Consider the following 25950-nt stretch of genomic DNA (forward strand, 5'->3'; position numbering starts at 1 on the left):
TGTATTCAATTTATTCATTCATGATACTATCTGCCCACATTTATCTGCCTACATTTATAACATTTCCCATATATTCAATATACTTTTATATATGCCCTGACATACTGAACTCTCACTTCCATATAACAAAGCAGGCTAAAGCATTTTTATACACATTCAGATTTCTTTCTTTCACCATTCATTTTTTACAACAAACTGCATACTATATCTTATTCCATTATTTTTCATCTTACTATTTTGCTATCTAGGCTCCAAACTATAATATGCTGCTTGCTCTACGTATTCAGCATTTATGAGTAACTTGCCATTTGCCATGAAATATGTGTTTGACACATTTATTTTTCAAATTCAGAAGTGTTGCATATACTGTACCATCTATGTAGCAAATCTCTACCAACATACTATCTGCTCCCAAACATTACCGCAAGCATTCCTGCACATTTTCCCATTAAACAACCAAGAGATTACCTAACTTTGTTTACAGTATTCCCTGCTTGGTATTGACCATTCACGAAATACTGCATTTATTATCATATGTTTTACTTCTATCACCTAACACTTTTTTTGCATCCAACAGCCAATGTATAACTCCATACTTGAGCAAAACATTTCACAATTCAAGAAGATCAGAAGAAAAATGCTAATCAACATATACAATCCAAGATTATTTGCTGTACCCTACACTTTTGGAAAATCAATGAAAGAACAACATATTTCCTTTGCGGCTTCATTTATTTGTTAAAGAGTCTTGCAGCAGTACACTGTGGCGGTTATTATTACAGTCCTGTACTAAGAAAAACCATGCAAACAAAACATTAGTATAACAAACACTAATGAGCACAAGAAACCCTGATAAAAACAGTGGTTGTGGCCTTCTTAAGTGTTGTGGCGATAAATCGCACGTAAAGAGAAATGTTTAGTAGAGTCATACAGGTAGTTGACTTACAACAGTTTGCTTAGTGACCAAAGTTACAACATCACTGATAAATATGACTTATGACCATTTTTTAGTTACAACCATTGCAACATTCTCTATGATCTTATTCTTGTGATCAAAATTCAGATGCTTGGCAACTGGTTCATATTTACGACTGTTACTTTGTCCCAAGGTCATGTGATCACCTTTTGCGACTTTCTGTCAAGCAAAGCAATAGGGAAGCCAGATTCACTTAACGACAGGTTTACTAACTTATCAACTGCACTGATTCACTTAACAACTGCTGGCAGTCGTAAAATAGGGCAAAATCCACTTAACATGTCTCAGTAACAGAACCTTTAGGTTCCACTGTGATCGTAAATTGAGGACTATCTATACTCGATTGGAAGGGAGAGCTGCGACCTCTGCGCATTTAGGAAGCCCGATCCGAGCTGAACTTTGCAGCGGCGCCCTTTTTTTTACGGGCGCCGAATCCAGCATAAAGGCGAAGCTATGCTGTTCGCTCCGCCTAACATGGCGCTCGGGAGCCCCGGCTCGATTAAATGCCCGGTCCTACCAAACCTGGCTATGAGGAGGGAGGGCGCCCTGATATGGCCTTTTCTGTGCCAGCCGAGGTCGTTTATTAGTTTGCATTTGGCATGACCATCTTCGCGGCGTTGTGCGCGAAGGAGGACCCAAGGGAGAAAATTGCAGCATTTTGGCGTTAGGTTGATCTTCAGGTGACAGTCGAGAGATATTTGTTATGACTTTCCACGTTTGCCACTATTTCTAGTAAAAATGTTCTGCCACACATACATTTACCGTCCACTGCCAGTCTCTCTTTTTTTTGCCGTTTTCCCTTTGTAATCTCCGCAGTTGCGCTCGTCCGTTTCCACTAGCAATTTACTGTAAGCCTCTCCCGCCCCTAACCAATATGGCGGCGCCCGGCTTTTAAAACCCGGCTCGCGGCTTCTCCGGCCGCCCTCGTTCTCTATGGTTCCGTGGAGGTCTGTGGGCAGGGAGTCCCGTGACGAGTGGCTTGGTACGCGATGACGGTGGCCGGCAGGAAAAACCGGAGCCTCCTTGCTAAAGGAGGGGTTGGGCAATGAGAAAGAGGCCTGCGGTAGGCGCGTACGCCGAAGGGAGTAGCTCTCCGGGCTGCGGCTGGAATGTGAAGCTTTGCGAGCGAGGCAGGGAGGAAACGCCGGAGAAGGCAGTCGTGTAGGGTAAGGCTGTCGGAAGGACTGGGATGAGGGGAGGGAGGCGGGCGGGGGAGTCGAGGAGAGTCTGGCGGATTCACTGCTTGGGGAGGACGGGAGGCGAGTTGGGGACGCCAAGCGATTGCGGGAGGCGGAGAGGGAGGTTTGGGCCCAGGTGCGGAGCGGAGGAATGTCTGGGGCGACTCAGCGGAGCCCGACCCAGCGCGGCTACGAAGGTCGGGCGAGAACTAAGAGGAAAGCCGCGACTACGCGGGGAGCAAGCGATTCACGGGTGCTGGGAGGGCCCGGAGCGAAGGGAGACAATGGGATCGGCCGGGCTGGAAGTGTTAGACCAGGGGTAGGCAACCTCGGCTCTTTTATGGCTCGTGGACTTCAACTCCCAGAATTCCTGAGCCAGCTACGCTGGCTCAGGAATTCTGGGAGTTGAAGTCCACGAGTCATAAAAGAGCCGAGGTTGCCGACCCCTGTGTTAGACGGACGTGGCTCCGTCTAGGGCCGGGGGAGAAGAAAAAAAGAGAGAAGAAAGCGGGGCGATCTTCGAGCTGAAAGGGAGCGCAGGCGAGGCAAGCGGTGCTCAAAGTGGGGGGAGAGCCAGGGACGGCGGGGCCCTTCTGCTTTTGGAGGGGGAAGCTCTGCACCTGTGCCCCGAGATGGAGCCCAGGTCGAGGGGTCGGGCCCGCCGGAAGAAGCGGCGGTTGTAAGGGGGCAACCCCAGGGGCTGCAATTCAGGTTGCGGGCGGAGTATCGATGGAAAGGGCTGGAGAGGTAGGTGGTGGTCGTGGAGGAATGTGGGGTTGTTTTTTTTTTTTCCCCGCGTGCGAGCTGCCGTTTTGCGTTCCTGCCTGCTGCAAGTTTGTAGGTGGAGAAACCTCTGATCCAGCCTGGGCTGGGAGGCGGTGGCTTGCTGACAGAAAGCAGGGGCTGGGCTTCCAGAGGCACAGGGCAGAAAGAGTAGTGGCAACAACAAACAACGGAGGAGGTGGTTACGAAAAGAAGCAGGCAACCCCAAACGCAGGTGGAGAGCTGGATTATCTGCGTTCAAACGACACATATAGCGTGAGGTATACCTGGTTAGGTTTCTCCATTGCCCGCTCTCCGGTTGTGTCGGAGTACAACTCTCAGTCCCTGCTGCGACCATGCCGATTGGAGGCCTCGGTCATTGTAATTCCGGGCTTGGCACTAAGGGTAGGCACAGTTGGAGCTCAGTGGCAATTTAGGATTTAAGAAAAAAAAAACATTGCCACCAAGCACCCATCGTCCTTACTGGTCCAGACAAGCTAAAGAAAATGATGATGGTCTGTATTGGTAAATGGCATATATGAAGGCCGGGGCTGGAGGAGAGAAAACTGGGGAGGATGCTATTGGGCTTTATTTATAAATAGCAGATAGGTTCCAGAGGTAAATAGAGAGACCTTGTGGGTAGGATATCAGATTGAGGAAGGACAGTATAAGTTGATGTGTTCAAATGTGGTAAAACATGGTTTTATGTTAGCATTGTTATTTATACACTATTTTTTGCAAGAGGTAAAAAGGCTTATTTTTATTTTTTCCTCTAACATTGGTCTTGTTATCTGGTTGGAAGCTGTATACATCTTTATATTGCATTTCTTCATCAGCTTAATTTTCAGTTGTCTTAGCAAGCATGTTACGTATTGTACTGGATTTCTGCAGCATTTCTCGGTTTATGATTGCAGTTGGTTTTGCTGATGAGTGCACTGTTTCATAATATATCCACCTGTATTATATATAATCTCAGATACAGATACTGAGGGAAACTGTGAGTGATAGTTTGTATCTCATCTTACAGAAGGCTGAAGAAATAAATTATTTCAGGGTTTTTGAATGCCAGAACTGTTTTTAACATCAGTTCTTATCTTTTCCTAGATTTATAATTCTCTTTCAATTTTAATGTAGTTCTTTCGTCAGTTTTGCTTGGGATAGATACTTAGTAGTTTTTGACCTCATTTAAATTTGGAAACATATGCACTTATAGACTTAAATAATAGTAATTTGAGATAAATGATATCTATGATATTACACCTGTTGCAATGTATGAATGCATGCTGTATATTTATTTAAAAATCGTTTGTAAGAAAGTTCAAGTTCAAAATTTCAGTATCATTTAAATTTCAAAATATAACTTGAAGTGGATTTTGAAGTAACCATTTGTATTAATACATAACCAATGGTGCTTTGCAGAAAATAGTTACAACATACTTTAAATGCACTTCATGGCCTGCGTTATGAAAAATATTGATTAAAGATAACTTGCTGAGTGCCAGAGTTATTTGTAATTTTCAATAGGAAAAATGCTCTTTGTGTTTTGCCTTAATTTTAATTTATATTAAATTCTAATATTAGACATTATATAACATTCAGCCCTATCTTAAATGTAAATATCTGAATTTCTACTGAATTTTTGTCAAAGGCTGAAAAACATGCTTGTGATTATATTTTAATGAATTTTGAAAATGTGTTGACTACACAACTGTGTTGTTATATCTTGAGAAATAGGCAAGCAACAAAATAGCTAATATATATATATATACAATACTCAAATGAATTAGTTGGTGGGAGGGGAGGTTGTGACTTTGTTTTGTTCCTGTTCTAGTCCTTTTAGTTTTTTTGGCAAGACTTTTGAACATAATTGCCATTACCTTTTTTTCCTAGGGTTGAGAGAGTGACTGGCCCAAGGTCACACAGTTGATTTGGAGCCTAATACAGGATGAGAAGTCATTACCTCCTGGTTTTTAATTGGATGTTTTAACCACTACATTACACTGGCTCTCTTCTGATAATGCATGCAAATTGGTTTTATAAATCTATTGTTATTCTCTTGATTTAATAAGAGAAATGAACATGTGGTGATCATCTATAAAGTATAGTTTGCAAAAAAAATAAATAAGGTTCTAGTGTTCTCTCTCAAAATCTAAAATGAGATAAAAGGATCAACAGCTCTTTTTTTAAAAAAAGGGAAAATTGCAGTTTTTTAGCTACATTCCTACATCGAGCCTAATGATAAAATATTAGTGACAAATAGGCTCCCCTTGAATACCACATCACCCTTAGATGGGTGAGGAGCGAACCTTTGATTTCGAAAATGGCTAAATATGTCATCCATAAGTACAACAGTACTACTTCCTTTCTTCACAAACTTCAATTCTTACCAGGGTTCTTGCAGGTGTATTTAAAGTAAGCTAAATGCAACAATGTTATCAGTTTGCAATTTACAAAAATCATTTAGCACTAGTATCGATAGTACACTTTTTCTGGGCAACGCATAATATAGTTATTGCACTTGCATTTTATTATTGAAGAAGTCTTCACTTTTTTCCCTCATGATTATATTACTAGATTAATCTTCTGTATGAGAAGATACATACTTAAAATGCAGACATAACAGATAGTTGCTCAGAAATGCCTGAAGTCATATAAATCTCTGTGTTAATTCTGATGTGTTTTCAGTTGGTTCACCAGCAGATGTATTCTTGCTATGAAATTACTAGGATATGCAACTTGCTTTTGGTGTAGATGGTTTGTATACTCTGAGGAGGCTTCAAGTGGAATTGTAAGACAGCCTCTGCCAGACAGAGAGCACTAATAATTTCCCCTACAATGTGCTAGTGTCAGCAGATAATCTTACTGCTGGCACTTACAGGGTTTTCATTTGTCATTTATGATTCTATCATAATAGACTACGTATTAGGAAGAAATCATGCCTTTTAAAAAGATTCATGGACATTTTGAAACTTCTTTATATTTGTGGCATCGTAACATCTTGCTGAGTTCTCTTTCGTGCTTGTTCTTAGTGCTAATTTTTTTGCTTTTAGAAATTTATTATCTTAGGAAGTAACTTTATCATTTTATCCTCCAGCAGAGTGGTGCAGCAATGGAGTACAAGGGTAGCTCACAATAAACTCAAATTTATTGCTTATAGACTAGGAAGCCAAGCTGACTTCCTTATCAACCCCAAGTCTAGGTGTGAGTTTGAGAACTAGGAACAGCTGATTTTACCAAGCCCTACCTCCCAAGTTCTTTTAGCTGTGACTTTTTAATGCTTTTATGTGGTTCATAGCAATTTTAGTATTCTTGCTAGGATATAGCACCATCAAGGCTTTATTTTATAATATTCTATTCTGCCTTTGCTCCATAATTTTAGGCAATGTATTTAATACTCTATATTAGCTGAAGCTAAATAGGAAGCAGTGTTTCTTATGTTTTACCTAAATTTTATGCTATCACTGAGCATATACTTTGTCTTACAGTCTTAAGCCTAAAAGTATGGCCAAATTTTCATTCGCTCAAAAAGCCTGGAGGAAAAGATACAGAATTTATATCCCATACATACTTAGGTTCTGCAGAAATCAGATATTTTGCTCATTTGTACCTTCTGTCTTTACAATAAAACAGCAATAAACAGGTTCCTGAATTTAGGATGAAGTGTGTCAAGAGAGGAGACTTACTGTCACCTGGCATAAACTCTAACATCTGTCCCACAACCAAGCAAGATACAGTTTAAATACAATCTGTAATCCAAAATCATTTACTGAGCTTCCTTGTCTGAGTCTGGGTGTTCATGATCACTTTTCAGTAACAGTTGGCTTGAGGGCCTGCACATAGTAGCAATCCATAAGGACACCTGTGGGGAAAGTGCTTATGTATAAAATAATTACTCCACATCTGTTTACGAGCCGGAATGTCTTCAAGAATAATGCTTAAAGATGCTTCTAGGAGATTTTTCCATTTATACTGAGAATACTGTGAGATTGACTTTATGGTTCTATTGGTAATAAAGAGGCTGTCCTGAACCATCTTTGGGCTATTTCACACATAATAGGGCGGCATATAAATTTAAATATAAATAAATAAGACAAGACAAACTTTTGGCCTTTACTTGTGTGTAAAGATGGTCTGAAGATAGAAAAGTTCAAACAATGGTGAGATCATTCCTGATTAAATTTGGATTTAAGGCATCAGTAGCTTTATAATTTGAATTAGGTAGTTCTTCCCCAGAAAATATATGGAATCCAGTACAATCTTAAATGCTTTGAGGGATTTTCCAATAATTAAAGTTGTTGATGTCATTGTCCATAAAGTACAGGTAGTCTTCAATGTCTGACAACAAATGGAGGCATAATGTGACAAGACTAGACTTGTTTTTACAATGGTTGTAAAGCAAGACACTATTTGTTAAGTGAGTCACATGGTGGTTAAAGGAAACTATTCTTATACATGGAAATGGCTTCTTCCATTGAAGCTGATCTCTGGGAAGATAGTTTTAACTTACAAAAGCGTGATAGTTTTAACTCAAAAAAGTCAGCTAAAACTTCTTAAAACTATTGAGGTTAGGAGTCATGCCCAGCCTGCCCCTTTGCAAAGAATAAAAAAAAAGTGACCCAACTTTTGTTTTTGGAATCAAGGGTGCTATGTTCAGCTTTGGAAGAGGGCGACTTTGTTTTTCTTTTCTTCACTATAAAGCCAGCTCCAGTGCTCGCAGCACCACCCAGAAGCATGGCAAAAGAAGTATTTTAAGACACTGTAGCTGAGTGAGTGGCTTTAGCATTTTTTCTTCTTCATAAAGGGCACAAGGCTGGGCAACCTTGTGGGAGGAGGAAAATGGTGAAGGTCAGTTGACACCACGCAGGGCAGGGCAGTGAGGGTGGCTGGGATGGAACTTCCAAAGTGTTTGGGGCTTTGTGGGGGAGGTGATTACTTTTCGCCCTTGGAGTCAGGAATTTGGAGCTTCTCACAAGGCAAGCTGCTTTGTACCACTCTGTGAAGCCTAAACCTAACCCATTTGAAGTTATTACTATGCTGAGAACACAACTTTATGGCTCATTTATGACCAGGTAATGGCCTTTGCAACCTCCCTTAGTCATATAATCACATTAACAGTAAGTGTTGTCCCGTGCCTGAATTGTGTTTTTTTCCCCATTCCCTCTCCTTGTAGAAAAGATTAATTGGAGAGAAAGGGATTACAAGAAAGTAAGCTGTTGGGTCCTTGATGTTTTCTAGGTCCTTGGTGTTTTCTAAGCTTTCTCTTGATTTGAACAAGAGAAATGAACGTGCAGCGATCATCTATAAAGTATAGTTTGCAAAGCAACAGCTTCGGAGTAAGAATCTGATGAATTGGTGAGCTGATTCCAATGCAGTGATGACATTACTTACCGTATATACTTGAGTATAAGCCGAATTTTTCAGCCCACTTTTTGGGCTGAAAAATTCCACTTCGGCTTATACTCCAGTCAACAAAAAAACTTACCGAGGACTTGTGCGCGGCCGAGGCTTTGGTGCTACTTTCAGAGCCTTCTCCGCTAATCAGCTGTCTGCCCATCAGCTGTCCATAGGGATGCTGCAAAGCTCTCCTTCTCTAGGCCTTGGACTCCCTCCTGGCTGAAGAGTAGATGAACCAAGCCAGCAAGGAGACAAAATGTTTCTGCAGCTGTTTTTCCTCTGAAGTTTTTTTTTTTTAAAGTAATCTCCGAAGGTTATGCCAGAAAATGGAGGACGCTGGGTCTTTGCAAGCTTTAGCTGTCCGCCTGGCTGCCTGAAGGCCGCCCTTTTCAGGCAGTCTGACAGACAGCTAAAACTTGCAAAGACCCAGCGTCCTCCATTTTCTGGCACAACTTTTAGGGATGATTTATTATTATTCCTACTACTACTATTACTACTACTACTACTTCAGGAGTAAAAAGTTGCAGAAAAAAATTCTCTCCTTACTAGCTTAGTTCCTCTACTCTTCCATCTGGAGCCAAGGTAAGATTTTAAAAAGGGATATTGGTTGGAAGGCAGAGGGAGAGTTTAGTTTTAGCATCTAAAAAAAGGGGGGGGGGGAAATCAGCGAGTACATCCCAACCAGCTTTTTATGTTTTTGTTATTGAAGAAATATGGGGGAGGGGGAGGGGTTCTGGGGTGGGTTGGGGAGGGGATAATATTGTAACTTCAATAAAAATTTTCAATAAAAAAAAAGAAATATGGCTTTCTGGGGGAAGGTGGGGAGGGCGTTAAGGAAAGAAAGGGTTTTTGGAAGCTCGTCCTGAAGCTGCCTTTTGTGCAAGGGGCCTTTTCTCAAAGCCTAGAGAGGCAGCTTTGTTGCCTCCCCGTAGACAGCTGATGGGCGAACACCAAAAGCTCCAAAAGGCTAGGGAACTAGTCCCAGAACAAAACGGAGACCTGCCTGGCGGCAGAGGCTTGCAGAGCGCGGATCCAGCCTCCGAGGCATGCAGAACGGCGGATCGGCTTATACTCGAGTCAACAACTTTTCCCAGTTTTTGGGGGTGAAATTGGGGGTCTCGGCTTATACTCGAGTCGGCTTATACTCAAGTATATACGGTAGTTTGATAATGAAATGTCTGCAAGAAAACCACCAAGCTCAGAGAGCATCAAGGATGCCACAGTTTAATCCTGAGCTACAAATGTTCTTTTCTATCACAGAGTAAGCTGCTTTATCTTCCACACCTAGAGATTGTGCTGGCAGCCCAAGGATTGGGAGCCATGGGTGAACTATGCAAACAGCTTACTGTATTCACTTGAAATCTCTTTCTTTCCATTATCTCTGTACTGTTCAGTGGGGAAGGGGAGAGAAAAAGGCAATTTCTGTAGACAATCTCTCTTTTGCCTGATCCTTTGTGATTTATTCGGTGGCAGGAAAAACATGTTAAACATGATCCTTTCCTGCTGTTGGTGTGATCATATGCTCTTGATATGTAGAAGAGCATATAGCTTACTCTTTTGAAATCTCTCTCCATTCTCTCTGCTTTGTGGGGTGTGTGTGAGAGAAACAAGCAAATTCTCTAGGCAAGTCTTTCCTTTGACCACTTTGCTGCCTGTTCAGTGGCATGCAAGCCATGTTGACAGCCCTGGAGTACTGCTAAAAGACCTGGCCTAGCCTTTTTGGAAGCACTAAAGGGGCATTTTAAGGTGTGGCTTTTGACTACACAATCTTGCAGAGTTCCTCTCTTGAGACCTAAAAGTTTTTTTTTAAAAGAAATCTAGGTTCCATTGAAACAATAGTTTCTGTTATAGTACTTATTGTGAAGCATTATTCTAGTCCAGTGATGGCGAACCTTTTAGAGACTGAGTGCCCAAACCACAACCCAAAAGCCACTTATTTATCGCAAAGTGCCAGGGCTGCATCAGCATTGTGGTGCCCTCAGGGGGGGGGCAGGGAGGTGCCTCTGAGTGCCGCCTCTGGCACGCAAAAACCAGGGGATGCAAAAATGGGCTACTGTGCTGCAAAGCGCAAAAACAGCCACCGCCACACCACGGGGTGCAGATACAAGGTGCCATGCAAGAACTGGGCAGGGCTAGTGAGTATCATGCAGGCATTAGTCCCGCCCCATTTGCAGCGAGTGCGTGCTCATGGCCCCATGCGCGCATGCATGCATGTAAAATGATTCCCCCTCCCTTTTCTTCCAGTCCACCAATCGAAAATGGTTGGTGACCTCTGCTCTACCACCTCTAATCGAGCTTGCTAGTTGGCCGCTTCGCCCCCTTTGTGTTGGATGGGGCTCCTGCTACAGGCGGCGGACCTGCTGTTGGCGGCGGTGGCGTGCATGCCAACAGAGAGGGCTCTGAGTGCCGCCTCTGGCATGCGTGTCATAGGTTCGCCACCACTGTACTAGTCAATAAGGTTCTTAGTTGGGCAAGGAAGGTAATGTTTAAGAAAGAATGTGTGGTTTGACACTATAAGCTCCATATAGTTAAAATCAATTCTTGCAAAGAAATTCCAGTGTATAGTAATAGGAGTTTTTCTGAGCCTTGCCTTCTCCCTTGAGGAAGAGTACCCAGGCCTGTGCAATATGCAGCCTGCTGACCACATGCTGTCCACCAGGCGGGCTTCTGTAGCCTGCCAGCATTTTTTAAAAAAAACTCAAATTCATTGCCACTAAATCCTGCTGCCAGGAAGAATCTGCCACCATGCTGAAAAACATGGTACCAAAAGCCTCCAGTGCCTCCAGGCCTCACCGATGCTGCCTCTTCCAGGGCTGCTTCGCTCTGGTAACTGCCAGTAGATTGTTGTGGTAGATATTACTTTGCAGCCCAGAATTACAACAACCTGTCTGCAGAAGCTGTGAATGCTCCAACATTGGAAGTCTTTAAGAAGAGATTGGACAAATTATTATTATTATTATCATTATCATTATCATTATTATTATTTTATCAAGGTGGTCCTTTCCCCTTACAAGTTTTACAGAGCTGCGTTAACTTTTGTGTGTTACACTGTGAGGTCCACAACGTACTTCATAGTAATTCAACCATAGTAAAAGTGAAGTTCTTTGAAAACTAAAGCTAACAGTGCTCCTTCCACATTCCTCAATGTTGGAGGCCTGCTGATTTTCAAGTAATTCGTTTAGGCAAAACTCTAAGTGATTTCAAAGTAACTTTAAAATCTAATTATAAATGTTTATCACTTGTGGCAGTAGTTTGTGTAACTAAAACTAATGGGTTTAGTGGAAATACTGTTTATATTGAAAGAGGAACAGTATATTTTCTTTCAAAATTTATAAAAGATGCTTAGAATTTCTGGAAAAGGGCATTTATATCTAATAGTATGGAGAGCACTGCAAAATAACACATTTGTTTATAAACAATTTATCACTGATTACATGTCATGATGTATTCCTGCTGTTACAGAACTGTTTCAACTTAAACTAATCTGTACTGAAGAGTGCAATGTTAATTTTGGATTTCTACCAGCTTGCAATTGTAATTGTTTATGACACATTTTTCTTGGAAATATATGTTCTGAGAACAGTTAAAAGCAACTTTAAAATATTATAGTTTTTGAAAACACAGAATTTGATTGTGGATCCCATGTAACAAAAAATAAATTGATACATGGAGAGCCATAACTTATTCTCAGTTTATAAAGACTTCCCCTCAAGCATATGTATTGATTATAGTAATTTTAAAAAAAGAGGTCAGAGATTCATCTACATCCCAACATCACATTAGTAGACTCTGCTAAATGGACAGCACCCTAAACAGTATAGTGGACCTTGTCAAATACATTGAGGCAACAGTCTTTTGTTTGGAAAAATATGTGAAGCTCAGGGATAAACATTTTTCTTAATGAAATAAATTGGATGTTAGGCAATGATATGTTACTTATGCTTAAGCTAAAGAGTTCTCTGTTTTTTAAAAAAAAACTCCAAAGATTGTCATTATCAAACTCTGGTCTTTATGACAAGATTAATGCAAGTAAATCATTCCCCAATTAAAAGAATATTCTAAGGACCTCAGAAAGGGGCTACCGATGTTGATAAATCTAGAATGATTTATGATCAGGAGAGACGTATACAAATGGTAAAAATGCTTTGTCTCACTAATTCATCTCTCTAATCCATCAGCAAGTCCTCTCTGAAAGTGGTTGATTAGAGGATTCCACTCCATTTTGTGACATATAATTGAAAATTAGCTATGAAGTTTGAGATTGCCAAGTTTCAATTTGCAGTTCTCTTGATTTGCTGTTGCTCTTCTAACGGAAACATAAAATATAGCTCTAAATCTGTGTGTGAAATTCTGGTGGATCATAGCCTTCAATTAGGGGCACAACCCATTTGGCTGACCCTTCTTTTAACATGCTAGAACAAGTGACCCCTGGAGCAATCTAGGAAACTCTGCTAGCTGACCCAGCATAAGCAATTAAAATGAGCTGTGAAAGTCAGAAAATGATCCTTTTCTCTGGCAGACTTCCATGAGAGCAAAGAATTATTGGTCTGACTTCAGGCTGTTGAGCTACTCCTGGCTGAAGTAAATGTTCCAAATGCTGTGCTAGTTTGTTGGGGGCAATAAGCTGACTTTGTAATAATGCCACTTGGGGTGTGTGTGAAAGCCCTAATAAGCAGGCATATACATAGAATGAAGGCTACTGCTAAGCTTGTAAGCCGCCCTGAGTCTTCGGAGAAGGGTGGGATATAAATGGAATTAAAATAAAAAAAATAAAATAAATAAAATTAGATTGTTCATGATTGTTATTTGTATATTCACTTGCTGTTGGTATTGCAATAATACTTTAGCTAGTTCCTCTGCTGGCAATGTGATGCCTCAAGTATTTGATGCTATCTCCATAACCAAAATAAGATTTGATGTCTCTCTGTTTAGAGTCTAGGGTGGGTTTCAAGATTAATGTCAATTCTTCAGGGTAAGTCAAGTCAGAAACTGTATAATAACAGAATCTTGAAAGCTTTCCTTTTATTTCTCTTATGCCAAGCAGCATAAAGGTGAAGTTGCCTTGAGTTTCTCTTTCCCCTCTATTTCTTCCAAAAGCTAAGTTGACATTTACTTTTAAAAATTCTTACATTCTTTGTTCTAGGTTATCTCTGTACTTTACCTGTCAGGCTGGCAGGTAAATATTTTCTCTGGCTGTTAAAATTTCTTGTACTATGTTCAACCCCATCAAAGTCTTTCTGCAGTGTATAAACATGTCTATAGGGTGCCTTTTCCTCTTCAAGTCTTCGCTGAGTCTTTGGATCTTTCCTAGCTCTGCATATGTCTTATACTAACAAAACAGTATATCACTGCACTGTTCAGTTTTTAGGTTTATTAGCCCACATAGCTAAACAGTTGACTTAAACAGTTCCAGCTTTTGAAGATCAGTGGTTTTAATAAGAATTAAAAGCATTGAGCTTCAAAAGCTGGAACTGTTTTAAGTCAATCCTGCCAACCATTACCTCAGTTGCAGTTCTCCTATCTCCTTCCCAGAGTCTTCTCTGTTGTTTAGTTTAGTTTAGTTTTATTGTATTTATATACCGCCCTTCTCCCGTCAGTTCAACATCCATAGCCCCTCTTTGTCTTCGATCAGAAACTTTCTTGTGAAAACCAAACTATCTGCACTCTTCTTTTTCAGCAAAGCTAGCATATAGTATTTGTTGCATTTTGGCATGGAAGTTTGCACATATGATGAGCCAACAGAGACATGATGACTGCAGGCATAACACATTGTGGTTTTGCCGAGTTGGCTGCTCTTTTTGATGATAGCTATTGTTTTATTGTATAATGGTAACGGTTTCCCCTATACAGTTATGTCCACCTCGAGGGGCTAGTGCTCCTCTTTGTTTCTTAGCCATGTCATTTTAGAAATCCTCTTCCACTCACAGCTCCTGGCTGAAAAGAGGTGGCAGCAAGAAGACCTTCACATAGATTTATCTCTTGTGTTAATTGTGCCCTTTCCCAGAATGCAAGTCTGTTCTCATCATCAGAATCTTTCGTAATAATCTTATAACAGTAAGACTTACAACAGTCCCCAGAAGTGACCCACTTCTTGTCTTCTCCCATATCTTGCTATTCCTGACATCACTATGAAACTTTGACCTGCCTCCACTGTCCCCCACAAAACACAGAGGCTTCCTCCCTTTCTGCTCTCGCCATCTGGCAGAAGACTCCTCCCATTTTACCCAGCATTGATTCATCCCCTGGCTTTCACCCAGAAGGAACAACCAGTCACCACATTATACAAGGCACTTAAAAAAGACGGGATCACATCTTTTTGCTTTTGTTTTTCCTCACTTCTACCTCCCCAAGGGCTACTCTGAGGGCAGGCAGAGCTGGCCTCTGTGGGGCAAGGAGAGCCACATTAGCCTACCATTCTGTCACCCCCTCCCCCCAAACTGATCACCATCCACACCTCCAAAGCTGCCAGCATCCCAGAGAAGAATAAAGTCTTAATGCAGAGGAACCAGGCAATGGCAGGAGGTGTCCAGCAGCAGGTATCCCCAGAGACAAAAAAGGCAGACACCCTGATAGCAAGAGCATCCTACAGCAACACCGGGCAGCAGCAATAGTAATCCATAGCAGATGGTCTTTCCCCCACCCTTCATGTCCAACAGCAGCCTAGTCCAGACCTCAGCCACAGCTGGTTGTCGAATCTAGTCCATTGTTGGCACCTGGTCCAAAAACTGCAGACCATACCATAACAGGATAGTGCAGCATAACCAGCCAAAAGTTAAAACAGTTTGGCAGAAAAGGTAGCCAGGAAAAATACTGTAAATTACTGCAAAATGCTGTCCAAACAGGGGCAAGAAAGGAAGCAGCAAAAACGCTGTAAGACGCTGCCAAACAATGAATACAGCAAGCTCCAACGTTACTGTCCTTCAGTGTGCCATTCTCCTGAACCTCCTCAATAGCCTTCAAATCCCTAAACCAACCAAGTATTATAAGCGCCTCTCAAATCAAAAAGACAAAAAAATACACACAAACAATAATCATGAGGACAGAGCGAACTTTGTTCCCTCCCTCTTTACTATGGTAACTGAAAATTTGGGGAGTTGACTGTAGCCCCAATACTTCTCAGAGCATGCCTTAGCCAAATTTTGTTTTTACTAACAGAAACTAAATTTTCAGGTGAAAGCCTTTTCCAATTCTGGTATTCAAAGATCATGTAATAGTGAAAGCAGGTCAACATTTTTGACTAATAAATTTTCTGTACCAGGGGTCCCCAACCACCGGTCCGTGGACCAGTACCGGGCTGCGGCATGCCAGCAACCGGTCTGGACAAAGAAGCAAAGCCCCATCCACAGGATGCAGGCAGCACAGAAAACCACACACCCTCAGGTCCACAGAAAAACTCCGTGGAACCAGTCTCTGGTGCCCAAAAGGTTGGGGACCTCTGTTCTATACTGTAATGAGTTCATGCTCCACACGAAGCAATCCTATTTCAATTTAGTTCTAATACATACAGTACAAACATTTCTGATTGGGGAATTTTGTTCTTGAAACTGCCAGCCACATCCCCACACCACTAAACAGAATAGTATGATCTGGAGGAGGTTTAGCATCATTTGGAACATTTTTGAATTATTCAGAATGAAATACTAACATAATAACAATAACAATAATAACAATAATAACAATAACAACAATAACAATAATAACAATAATAACAATAATAACAATAACAATAGCAATAACAATAACAATAACAATAACAATAATAATAATAATAAGAAGAAGAAGAAGAAGAAGTTGGAAGGGACCTTGGAGGTCATCTAGTCCAACCCCCTGCTCAGGCAGGAAACCCTATACCATTTCAGACAATTAATTAATTAATTAATTAATTAATTGGGTTTTAGCTTAACTTTAGGGACTGTAATTTAATCATAGTTTTAATTGATTTTAATTTTGTATGTTATGTATTTTAATTCTCCCTGTAAACCGCCCTGAGTCCTACGGGAATAGGGCGGTATATAAATTTAAATAATAAATAAAAAATAAATAAATAAGTGGCTGGCCAGTCTCTTCTTAAAAACTTCCAGTGTTGGAGCATTCACCACTTCTGGAGGCAGGTTGTTCCACTGGTTAATTGTTCTAACTGTCAGGAAGTTTCTCCTTAGTTCTAGGTTGCTTCTCTCCTTGACTAGTTTCCATCTATTGTTTCTTGTCCTGCTTTCAGGTGCTTTGGAGAATAGCTTGACTCCCTCTTCTTTGTGGCAGCCCCTGAGATATTTGAACACTGCTATCATGTCACCCCTCACCCTTCTCTTCATTAAACTACACATACCCAATTCCAGCAACCGTTCCCTATATGTTTTAGCCTCCAGTCCCCCAATCATTTTGTTGCTCTTCTTTGTACTCTTTCTAGAGTCTCGACATCTTTTTTACATCGTGGTGACCAAAACTCGATGCAGTATTCCAGGTGTGGCCTTACCAAGGCATTGTAAAGTGGTATTAGTACTTCACGTGATCTTGATTAATGCAGCCTAGCACGCGATCTCTGTTAATGCAGCCTAGCACTGTGTTAGCTTTTTTGGCAGCTGTAGCATACTGCTGGCTCATATTGAAGTGATTGTCCACTAGGACTCCGAGATCTCTCTCACAGTTGCTACTATTGAGCAAGGTACCACCTATACTATACCTGTGCATTTGATTTTTCCTGCCTAAATGTAGAACCTTACTTTTTTCACAATTGAATTTCATAGTGCCCAGTGTTCGAGTCTGTCCAGATCCTCCTGTATCTTAAGTCTATCTTCTGGAGTATTGGCTATTCCTGCCAGCTTGGTGTTGTCTGCAAATTTGATGAGTTCCCCATCTATCCCCTCATCCAAATTGTTGATGAAGATGTTGAAGAGCCCTGGGCCCAGAACAGAGCCCTGGGGTACCCCACTACACACTTCCTTCCATGTAGATGCAGTTCCATTGAGGACCACACGCTGAGTACGGCCTGTCAGCCAGCTACGAATCCATCTGGTGGTGATGCTATCTAACCCACATTTTTCTATCTTATCAAGTAGTAGGTTGTGATCTACTTTATCAAATGCCTTACTGAAGTCCAAGTAAATTATATCTACAGTATTCCTCTGGTCCACTAGTTTTGTCACTTGGTCAAAGAATGCAATAAGATTTGTCTGGCATGATCTGTTTTTGACAAACCCATGTTGGCTTTTAGTGATGACTTTGTTTGCATCAAGGTGTTTGCTGATTTGTTGTTTGATTATCTTTTCCAGAATCTTCCCAGGTATTGAGGTCAGGCTGATAGGTCTGTAGTTTCCTGGATCTATTTGTTTCCCTTTTTTGAAGATGGGAACTACATCAGCTCTCTTCCAGTCCTCTGGTAGTTCCCCAGTGCTCCAGGATCTTTGAAAAATATAGTCCAGTGGTTCTGAGATCACGTCTGCCAGTTTCTTGAGAACCTTGGGGTGTAATCCATCTGGTCCTGGTGATTTGAACTCGTCTAGGCTGGACAGGTGCTCCCTTACCATTTTCTTGCCTATTTTAACTTGCGTTTCTATTCTGTTTTTTATGGCACTGGTTTTGGTAGGTTGGACTGTTTTTTCCCTTTGTGTGAAGACAGATGCAAAAAACGAGTTAAATAGTTCTGCTTTCTCCCTGTTGCTTGTCACCTTCTTGCCACTTTCCCCCACTAATGGACCAATCATTTCCTTAACTTTTTTCTTGTTTCTTATATGTTGAAAGAAGCTTTTTTTTGTTATTGTTGACTTTGGTCGCAAGCCTTAGTTCATTTTGAGCCTTAGCTTCTCTCACTTCATCTTTGCAGGCACGGGCTGTTTGCTGATATTCTGCCTTAGTTATGTGCCCCTCTTTCCACTTCTTATACTTGTCCCTTTTAGTGTGTAAGTAGATCATAAGTCAAATCTTAAGGTCAGGAATTCCAGTACTAATTCAATACAGTTAACTTGTTCATCATCACATTTTAGTTCTTCTGTGAAAATCAGTCAAACTCTGGTTGCTTTTTTATATACTGTTTTAAATAAAGAGAAAACTTGTATGTTTATTTTATATTCATATTTATTATAAATAATAAATAGTGTCTCGTAATTGAGATGACCAGCTACTAGTTCAGACAATGAATGGTTATTTTAAGTGTATGCTGATTCAGCCATTATGAGCCAGTCCTAAAGAAGAACAAGCAACTCATAATATACAGGTAGTCCTCGGCTTACAACAGTTCATTTAGTGACAGTTCAAAGTTACAGTGGTACTGCAAAAAGTGACTTATGACCATTTATCTATTGCAGCATCCCCATGGTCATGTGATCTACATTTGGATGCTTGCCAACTAGTTCATATTTATGACATTGCAGTGTATGGAGTCATGTGATCTTCTTTTGCAACTTTTGACAAAGCAAAGTCAATGCAGAAGCCAGATTCACTTAACCACGTTACTAACTTAACAACTGCAATGATTCACTTAACAAATGTAGCAAGAAAAGTCGTGAAATGGGGCAAAACTCACTTAACAAATGTCTCACTTAACAACAGAAATGTTGGGCTAAATTGTGGTCATCAGTCGAGGACTACCTGTATTGAGAAGCAGGTGTTTAAACTTGTAGTTGAAAAGTTAAGTGCCATCATTACTTATACAGGTAGTCCTCGACTTACAAGACTTTGTCTAGTGGCCGTTCAAAGTTACAGTAGCACTGAAAAAAGTGACTTATGACTGTTTTTCACACTTAACAATCATTGCAGCATCTCCATGATCACATGATCAAAATTCAGACTCTTGGCAACTGACTCATATTTATGATGGCTGCAATGTCCCGGGGTCATGTGATCAACTTTTGCAATATGAAGTCACTGGGGAAGGCAGATTCACTTAACAACTGTGTTACTAATTTAACACCTACAGTGATTCACATTATGGCAAGAAAGGTTGCAAAATGGGGCAAAATTCAATACCTGTCTCACTTAGCAACAGAAATTTGGGCCTCAATTGTGGTTGTAAGTCAAGGACTAACTGTAATAGATTATCCATACTGCTTGGGTTACAACAATTGGGACTAGATTTTCCATTACTCTATGATGCTGTTGTAAAGCATGATGTCACGTGACCCTGTTGCTTGTTAATGGCAATCCCAGCAAGTCCCAATTGTCAGGATAACCCCAGGATTGCTCAGGTAATTAGGCAGGAAGAGAGGTGGGGAGTGAAGGCACTAGGAGCCTGAGCAGGCAGTGTGAGCGAGTAGGTGCGATGATATCCTGTGTAGTGGGGCTTCTCTGGAGAAAAAGCAGCTTCCCTTAAGGTCACCTATGCATTCCATTATATACCTGGTAGTATCTGGGATCCTGGCATTTTGTCTTGCACTGCCTGTCCTCTGGAAATCATATCCCCAAGGATTAGCTGACCCCAATTCTACTGGCATTTAGGAAAACTTTAAAAACATGGCACTTTTCCCATGCATGCAGCTGGGAATTGAATTGGCTTATGAGTTGTTGTAATCGTCAGATGTATGTGCATTTATTATTGGTTATTTTTATTACATTTTTATTGTTTTTAACTTTTTTAGATGCTGAAAGTTGCTATTATGGCATAAATGGTCATAAAAATTAACTGAAATAGATGGCTAGATTAGATATTATTCCATACTCATGTATAGTTAGGCTGAGTTGTAGATGCATAAATATTTGAATTTGCAGTATTGCAAATAAGTGATTTGCTAACAAGAATTTAAATTAAAAAATTATCAGTGGATAAATAAAAATATTTGAAACATGTCATTTGGTACTTATATACTTTATTTAAGTTAACAGTACTTTTAATTATTTAAAATATATCCATTATGTGGCTGCAGTTTTTAATCAGTATAACAGTACATACAGTTGCCAGTATGTAGTTACAGGTAGTCCTAGTTTAGCAAAAGACTCGCTTAGCTACCATTGGAGTTATTATGATTGTGATGAAGAAATTAACTTTGCAACCAGTCTTCACATTTACGGCCTTCACAAGTCTGTAAAGCAAACTACAGGTATGCCTCAACCTATGGCCACAAATGGGACTGGAAGCGCAGTTGTTAGCAAGTGGTTGTTAGCAAGAAATCACACGGGTGTTTTACTCAGTGACCGCATTCCTAGCACTCCCAGTTATGATTGTTAAGTAATCATGCAGGTCATTAAAAAGATGGAGTCCCAGGTAAGGAGGATGCCTTGAGATAGGTGCCTGGGGTCCCTGGGCAGATCACGAGAATTGCGGCTGCTTCCAAAATGGCATCTGCTTCTGGGAAGACATCATGGGTCCTCCATATAGGAAATGCGGGGTGGTTTGGCTGCTTCTCTTGCCCAAAGGTGATCTTCAGAAAGGGGGAAGTGGGCTGAGGCGTGATGGGGAGGTGGAGGATCTAGGATCCTGGGAGGTGGGAAGCAGGCCCTGAGAAGGCCATGTGTGAGCAGAGGAGGTGCTGCAGTGTGGGATTTCCCAGGGCCTCCCCACCCCCTGAGGCTTTCCATTATGGTCATAAGTTGAGGGCTAAGTGTATACTAAAAGCCATAAAACATTTGAAACTATTTTGGAAAAGGCAGTCTCTTTCCTGGAAAATGAATTGGGGAAGTAGCTGTTAACTGGACATCTATTATTGGTTTGCCACTTAAGTCCCCTCCCAATGTTCTGTCAACATTGTAAATGTATATGTAAAACTATTATAGGGACGCGGTGGCTCAGTGGGTTAGGACGCTAAGCTTGTCGATCAGATGGTCGGCAGTTTGGCAGGTCGAATCCCGAGTGCCGCGTAACAGAGTGAGTGCCTGTTACTCGTCCCAGCTTCTGCCAACCTAGCAGTTCGAAAGCACGTAAAAATGCAAGTAGAAAATTAGGGACCACTACGGTGGGAAGGTAACAGCGTTCCGTGCGCCTTTGGCGTCTAGTCATGCCGACCACATGACCACGGAGACGTCCTTGGACAAGCACTGGCTCTTCGGCTTTGAAACGGAGATGAGCACCGGCCCCTAGAGTTGGAAACGACTAGCACGCATGTGCAGGGGAACCTTTACCTTTACCTTTATGTAAATCTATATAGTTTTAGTTATCTTACTTTTTGGATAAAAGCCATAATTAATGTATTTTTAGTTTTTATTGGAGTCTGTCCAGTAGTACCATTACTGTAGTTCAAAATTTTTATCACATGTGGAATTTCTGTGCCTGACAAGGCAAATATCAAATCCAGTGTTTTGATGCTATTTATGCAGGCTGTTGTAGAAGCATTGCATAACACTCTATGACTTCATCCCACCTTAGGTGGTATTTCTGTTAGTTACAATTGTTCTTCAACAGTGCTTGTGTGACTACTACTCGTACATGCAGCTTTTGAAGACAACTTTCTAGCTCTTTTTTTTCTGGTAATATTTTTGGGTAAAAATTATTGTATAGATGCAGTCATGAAATGATTATAGTGTGTTTTCCAAAGTGGAAGAAAATAATATTGCAATAATAAGAATTCTTTAAAAATTTATAGATTGTCAATTTTTTTCATTATGTTGGATTCATTCATGTGATGTTCTGGGACCTTTTTAGTTGAAATGTGTGTCAAAATATTTGTGTGTTCCTGGCATGTAAATGGTACAAAAGTTTCTTCATTCTTTACCTCATCAGTCAAAATCTGAAATTAGTACTAATGAATAACATGGTGTGAATAATACAAGCTTATTTTATGAAGATATTTCACAATTCAGCAATCCAGATGTCTGCCCTTCACATAAGACTAGAACGATAGAACGTGGCAGATTAGTTTTATATCAGGTGTATTGAATTGTTTATAAGGGTTATTATGTTCTCTTTATTTGTTTAGGTAGGATAGTATTCTTTTTTGTTTCTGCTTCTTCTGGCAAGCTCCCATTCTGTTTTGGCTTATTAATTAATTTCCATTTTTTCATATCTTTTATTATAAGCTGTTTAAACTGAAAGTTGATTTCTTATATTTTGACCTATGCAAACTTCTATATGGGCAACTGAGCTTGCTTTCTTTTTTGTCCAATCCTGGTTTATGCTCTATTTTTCAATACTATATTTTCCCTCCAGTATTTAGTTTCTCCCTAACTTTTGTTTTTTAAGAGAATGGTCATGAAAACTAAATTTTAAGCAAACAGTAGCCTGGTAATGATCAAGATGATAAAAAAACACAGTGTACAAACTTTATATGTGAAAATTGGGAAAACTGAATAAAACCAATGTTATAACACCAAAGATTATTGCTTGATTTCCTTAACACAATCCCATTAATATGCTCATGGATACTGCATTCATTTATTTATTCTGCATGGGCTCTTATGGCTATGTTTGGAAAGAAAAGAATGTCTGCTATGCATATTCAATATATAAACAATTCAGAATTATCCTTACCAGGATATGAGATGGCAGGGTTGCACAGTATTAATGTTTTTTTCTATATGAATCCTACCTGTAGTATGCTGGGTGAGTAGTGTAGAGTAGAGTATTCAATTTTATCCCTTCCCTAAGTCTTTGAATAAACAAGAAGATGGCCATCCAGCGACCTCCTTGGCTGAATAGAGATATGAACTTTGGTATTTCCAACTTACAGTTTCCTCACTGCATGCGCCTTAAAACTGATGGCATGTGAGGTGTAAAAGATTGGTTTTCAAGGTAGTCTTCAGTTTAAAAATTCTAATTTTCATGGAACACAGAGAACATGCTTGGGGTAAAACTAGATTTTTGCTTAGCTTGTGGTATACTGGCCAAAACATGCCCAAATTGACATGAATGTTTATTTTTTTTCCATGCTGTTATCTCTGTCTCTCTGTCTTCTCTATCTCTATCCAAAGTCTGGCACAGGTGACAAGCATTTGGGGAAAACCGCTAAAAAGAAAAAAAGAAAAAACTATGCCTGCCTTCCCCTCCCTCCACCCTTCCTTCTGTAATAAAACTCCATAATATTCTGGTAATGTTCATTTCTAAGAATACAAAAGAGCTGAACACTTTTTCACAAAAATGTGTGAAGGTACTGTTTGTGCTGTTCTTCATCATTTCAGAATAACAGAAGTGGAAGGGATCTTGTAGATCATCTAGTCTATCTATCTGAGGGAACACCTGCTGCCGGCATCACGTTCCCTTCGTCCTGTGCACTCCCACAGGGAGGGCCTTCTCAAGGTGCCGCCGGCAAAGGATTGCTGGCGGGCAACACCCAGGGGGAGGGCCTTCTCTGTGGGCGCGCCTGCCCTCTGGAACCAGTTACCCGTGGAGCTTAGGACTGCCCCTGATTTTCGTTCGTTCCGCTGGGACCTGAAGACCTGGCTCTTTGAGCTTTCCGGCCAGGACTGAGGATTTTTTAATTTTTTAACTTATTGTAATTGGGTTTTTAATCAGAGTTATAGGGGTTTTAGATTTTAATTAAGGAAAATTTAATCTATTTTAATTGGTATTAATGTTTGTATTGTAATGTTGTTTTAATTGCCTTGTGAACCGCCCTGGGTCCTACGGGAGAAGGGCGGTATATAAGTTTAATAAATATAAATATAAATATAGTCCAACCCTCCACCCAAGCAGGAAACTCTTCCTCCCTGGTTAACACACTTCGACCTGCTATGCCAAGTTACAGAATTTTAAGGATTACAAAGAACTTACACAGATATAGGTAGTTCCTCCACTTACAACCATAGTTGGACTGAAACAACCACAGTCTTGGTTGTTGAGCGAAGCAGTAGTTAAATGAGATGCCACATGACTGCTTTGCTTAAGAGTTGCAGTCCTGCTGCTCATTCAGCAGACTACTAGAGAGAGGGCCTAGGCCCTCTCCTCATCCCACTGAGGAGAATTATCATAAGAACCCTGGTGTTTGCTAGCATTTTTGCCAGATTTAAAGTCTCTTTCAGGACATGGAAAGATTTGCCCTCCCTCCATGGACGGGAGAGGACATCCCTTGATGTGCTGGAAGAATGGAACTCAAATCCAGTGTCCTCTTAACTCACAACTTTGCCTGCTGGCTTTCCCTATTCTGAGGAAGCTGGCAGAGAAAATTTCAGATGGTGATTACATGATTGCAGGGCACTTGGCAATCCGTTGTAAATGCAAACAGGTTGGCAAGTGCCCAAAATGCAGTCATGTGACCAGGGGCACCCACAGTGTAACATTTTACAGTGGCTAGTAAAGTCCCCATTCTGAGGCTATAGTGGTTGCAAATGGTGATTAAATAACTGGCTATATAAGTTAAAGACTACCTGTAATGTCTTTTAGGTTTGACATAAATGTTAAATCCTAAAGCCTGAATTTTTTAAAAAAGAGTGTCATCAAATTTTTATTATCAAATTTATGTGCCCACTTCATAGCGCTTTACAGCACTCTCTGAACAGTTTACAAAAGTCAGCATATTGCCTCCAACAATCTGGGTACTCATTTTCCTGACCTCGAAAGGATGGAAGATTGAGTCAACCTTGAGCCTGTCAAGATCGAACTATCAGTGGGCAGAGTTAACCTGCAATATTGCTCTTTAACGACTGCACCACCATGTTCCTCGATATGAAACTTCACAAAAAATATGAATTTAGTGGGGTTTTTTTTAGAAATTGTGTTATTTTTATAGGGCCCAATCACACTTTTTACTGTTCAGCTTCATTACAAATTGTATTTGTTGAAGAGGGGCATTACTCTCATTCTTGATGACTTTCCCTCCTTGTGGAACAGGAAGGCGGAGTCTAGTCTCTAATTCAATGCCATTGTTTATTCAGAGACAGCAAGAATTGCCCTAGGAACTTACATTATGTGGAAGAAATATATGAAAGGAACTTGGCTTGAGACAGTTATGTAGCAATTTGTGCTGGTAATGCTGTGGAGTAGCATGTTGTGGTGTGTTTTAGTTGAAAAACCTGTGATATACATTTATGCAAGTCACGAAATTCCAAGGGCTAAAATGCATTTCAGACAAGATACAAATCTTAATCTTTTTTTTGTACTTAATGGAAATTATGTTGACATAGTGAAAATATTGCTTTTGAAGTATGCTTGGGTGTTTTTCTATGAAGATACAAATTATAGTTAAATGTCTAAGTACAAAGAATGAAAATATGGTAATGATCAAATACACCTACTTATGAGTGAGTACAAAGATACAAATCTGTTTAATTTCAAATGAGTTTTTGCTGTTAAGTTAGTGATTGCAATCACTGACTTGTTTAATTTTGTTTTAGTTTCTGAGTAGTATTAAGAAGATCTGGAAGTTTAATGTCTTTCTCCAATAAACCTGGTGCCTCTTTCAATTAGTGTGGGGTACACTAGAGTGAGGGAATTAGGATTCATTTGACTTTATAAGTTTTAATAATGTAGTCAGTGAGCATGAGTTCTGTAGCCCTTTTCTATATACAAGAGTTAGTTTTTGTTGTCTGAACAAGGATCTGTTAAAAGCCAAATGATTGTCTAATAAAAGAATCATTTTTTTGACTATACTGTAGTGAATTAAGATGTTGACTTCATATGGAGACCTGGCAGGATGTGGTGCAGTTGGATCCACATCATCAACTAGTTATTAGTTACGTGAGTGAGAGGGGTGTTGCAATAGTTAATAAGGAAGCTATCTCTCTGCACCAGGTGTTGTTCAAATTGGTGTTGGCACATTCATGTTTGGCTATTTTGAGAGATGC

General features: G+C 40.4%; 1 protein-coding gene across 4 annotated transcripts in view; it reads left to right on the forward strand.

Annotated features, from left to right (window-relative positions):
* The first annotated feature begins 1947 nt into the window (after positions 1-1947).
* The window catches only part of SHOC2 (SHOC2 leucine rich repeat scaffold protein), a 58217-nt gene continuing 34214 nt past the window's right edge, over positions 1948-25950 (forward strand). Inside the window, exon 1 of one of the 4 annotated variants that reach the window (XM_081329542.1) lies at positions 1948-2142. The gene's annotated coding sequence lies outside the window, so the exon portion shown is untranslated. Of the gene's footprint in view, positions 2143-2178; positions 2352-3082; positions 3198-25950 lie in introns of those variants that run through there. The other 3 variants (XM_081329543.1, XM_081329544.1, XM_081329545.1) reach the window with 3 other exon arrangements.

Source organism: Vipera berus (assembly GCF_964194415.1).
Source record: "Vipera berus genome assembly, chromosome: 5".
Classification (NCBI taxonomy): domain Eukaryota; kingdom Metazoa; phylum Chordata; class Lepidosauria; order Squamata; family Viperidae; genus Vipera; species Vipera berus.